Genomic DNA, 3,962 nt, shown 5'->3' on the forward strand with positions numbered 1-3,962 from the left:
CGATTGTTGCAGGGTGTTCACTTTTAGTCCGATGGAGCATAAAATGTGATCCATCTGCGGTTATCCACGTAGTGCCAGGCTACACAGCTGCATAGGCAGCGGCTTTAGGCGGCATGGTACACCTTAATCATCAAGGTACACGAACATTTCACAGACTTGCCGTTTCCGAAATGCTTTCTATAGCCTCCGCTGCTAGTACCGTCACCTGCTGACAGCGAGTGATTATCGCACGTTGAAATCGAACATAGGCAGTCGTCAAGTTAATGTGATTATTGTGTCCTAACACACAGGACATACCGTAAGAGTGGCGACGGCTAGTCTCCTCTCTAGCACATAACCTATAGAAATGGAGCCCCAGCGAACCTGGAAACGTCAGCGAACAGTTGATCTCTAACAAAAGTTTTCCTCATGACATGACCTTTCACTCGTAGACGTTTGTTGAAAAAGATCTTGAAACTTTCTATTAGATAAAATTGAAGCTCTTCTAAATAGCATCAGAGGTAGTTACTTACATATACCATCAAAGTATGTACATGTGTCAGTGCTCAGTGTGCGAAAACGACGCCAGTGTTACGGTGCTAATGTGCTGCAACAATGGACCTGCAGATTACAGTTGAAACCGGTAAATGTGTATTAGTGTGTAAGTATAATCCGAGGTTGGCATCTGCTCAAATAAAAGAGAAAGAATAATTATTCATACATTTTCCAGAACGGCAGTTATATCGCATTAGACAAACTTTTAGTTCTCGTGACTTGCATGTCCAATACTACACTCGCAGAGGACAAATGAGGCTATGAGCTTAGTCGTCGAGAGTGTGGTAAGTGTCGTACGAATTATTCAGTGATAGTGAGCTATATACGGGAACGCGAAATTACGCGATTTGCAGACCAAACCAAGTGTATGCCTTGACGTGACAGGGGCCATTCCGGTGCGACTCGCGTGGCCGGTATAGTCGTTTGCGCTCAACAATTATAGACGTACGCACGCGAGAGGTGAAGGCGGCAAGAAATGTCTGCAGTGATTATTTCACTGCGAGGTGGGCAGGCAATTCGGATTGCTCACACTGTGGTAACACCATAAAATTTCCTGCTATGAGAATGAACGCGAGCTGTGAGATCAGAGCCGTGGGAGCTTAGAAACCGAAAGGCGTCAACTGCCGATCACATATCCAGATTGATATGCATGGACAAGTGCACCATTAGGAAAAAATTCAAATGCTGTGAAAGTAAGAAATATATACTTCGCAGCAGCTGAGCGAAAGGTATGAACTATACCGGATATCACAGACTCTTCAGAAGCACTTTAAAATCTATTTCCAGATATAGAAAACTTAAAAAGTCGGAGAAATTTTAAATGCGAAGTGGACAATATTGACGCACAATAGGCACATTACGTAAGAATGTTGAATATCTAATAACACTGAAACATTATTTCACTATAACATACCATGATCAAGTATCTTGACTAAGTTACTGTTGTAGATGCACCCAAACCCCGATGACACTTCATGTTCCTGCACACCACAGATGAATTGTGATTTACTCTGTTTGTCGTCTGGGTGTCTGAAGCAAAACTGAAGGCGCCCGACTAACGTGATCAGATAAATAACAATAATTTTCAGCAATAGACTATATTCTTGTATAATTGGGATTTAATCCTGCCTAAAGTAAATCAGCTTCCATATACCTGCAACTACGTCACCACAGTTACTTACATTCTACGTACCAATTACAGTCTGGAAACAAAATATTTATATGTGACTGTGTGTATGCCTCCGACGTATAAATTCAGTTGAGTTAAACATGCAATGAATTGACACATAGTCCGAAAACTCGATATATCTAAGCTGGCACTTTCGGTTTCTTCTTCTCGTTTTTCTTCTCTTAAGTTATTAGGCAAAACTGTCTTTTACTACATCCATCTTTGCCGTTGTTTTTCTCTAACTGTTCCTCCTAGGCGGCTGCAGAAATGTAAAAGCAGCCGGCTTGAAATGCTGCTTCTTTAAATTTTCGCAGATGTGACTTCTTGGAAGACCATCGAGAGTGCTGGTGATTCCCATTTTAGTTCACGAAGCATGAAGCAGCGATCGATAGACTGAAAATAGGTGTTTTTCTAGGAACAAGCTTCGTGGATCACACCTTACTGACAAGAAAGTAGAGTTCTGGAAGTTTTCTATACTTCGAATTCAACGAAATGCCTATTCCAGTTAATTCTTTGCTTATGTGCTATTTTCATTGTTCCCACCTCTATCCAGCATTGACGAATATGTTTTTTTTTTGGTGCTCCAGGTGTTATGGTTTGCGGAGGATTAATGTTTCATGGAGGTTCTGATCTCTAAATCTTTGAAGACGTTGCATCAACAGGTTATTGCGATAATGTCCTCCTTCCCCACATGCGTCTTTTCAAGGGTGCGTATGGCCCTAATGCTTGACTATGCGTATCGAACAGTGCAGGTGGATGAATTGTTGGAGCGACAAGATATTATGTGAATGGACTGATCTGTCAGTTTCCCCGCCGCTAAGCCCATCGAGCATGTGTGGGAAACATTGAGCTGACGCTGACGTATAGCTCGTCCACATGCACCAACGATCATTGACTTCTAATCGAGCTGCGGGCCTGTGGGGTATCGTCTCAGTTGTGCGACTGGATTCGTGATTTCCTGTCAGGAAGGTCGCAGTTCGTAGTAATAGACGGCAAATCATCGAGTAAAACTGCGGTGGTATCAGGTGTTCCCCAGGGGAGCGTCCTGGGACCTCTTCTGTTCCTGATCTATGTAAATGACCTGGGTGACAATCTGAGCAGTTCTCTTAGGTTGTTCGCAGATGATGCTGTAATTTACCGTCTAGTAAGGTCATCCGAAGACCAGTATCAGTTGCAAAGCGATTTAGAATGGATTGCTGTATGGTGTGGCAGGTGGCAGTTGACGCTAAATAACGAAAAGTGTGAGGTGATCCACATGAGTTCCAAAATAAATCCGTTGGAATTCGATTACTCGATAAATAGTACAATTCTCAAGGCTGTCAATTCAACTAAGTACCTGGGTGTAAAAATTACTTCAGTTGGAAAGACCACATAGATTATATTGTGGGGAAGGCGAGCCAAAGGTTGAGTTTCATTGGCAGGACACTTACAAGATGCAACAAGTCCACTAAAGACACAGCTTACACTACACTCGTTCGTCCTCTGTTAGAATATTGCTGCGCGGTGTGGGATCCTTACCAGGTGGGATTGACGGAGGACATCGGAAGGGTGCAAAAAAGGGCAGCTCGTTTTGTATTATCACGTAGTAGGGGAGAGAGTGTGGCAGATGTGATACGCGAATTGGGATGGAAGTCATTACAGCAAAGACGTTTTTCGTCGCGGCGAGATCTATTTACGAAATTTCAGTCACCAACTTTCTCTTCCGAATGCGAAAATATTTTGTTGAGCCCAACCTACATAGGTAGAAATGATCATCAAAATAAAATAAGAGAAATCAGAGCCGGCCGCGGTGGCCGTGCGGTTCTAGGCGCTCCAGTCCGGAGCCACGCTGCTGCTACGGTCGCAGGTTCGAATCCTGCCTCGGGCATGGGTGTGTGTGATGTCCTTAGGTTAGTTAGGTTTAAGTAGTTCTAAGTTCTAGGGGACTGATGACCACAGCAGTTGAGTCCCATAGTGCTCAGAGCCATTTGAACCATTTGAGAAATCAGAGCTCGAACAGAAAGGTTTAGGTGCTCGTTTTTCCCGCGCGCTGTTCGAGAGTGGAATGGTAGAGAGATAGTATGATTGTGGTTCGATGAACCCTCTGCCAAGCACTTAAATGTGAATTGCAGGGTAATCATGTAGATGTAGGTGTAGATGTAGATGTAGATCAGTTGTCAACCGCCCTGGCAGAGGAATGCAACACCCTACCGCAAGACCTCTTTACCAGTCTTGCGGCAAGCATTAAGAACCATTTCTCGCCTTCTGTAACGTCCAGGGG

This window comes from Schistocerca nitens, chromosome 8, assembly GCF_023898315.1.
Source record: "Schistocerca nitens isolate TAMUIC-IGC-003100 chromosome 8, iqSchNite1.1, whole genome shotgun sequence".
NCBI classification, from domain to species: Eukaryota; Metazoa; Arthropoda; class Insecta; order Orthoptera; family Acrididae; genus Schistocerca; species Schistocerca nitens.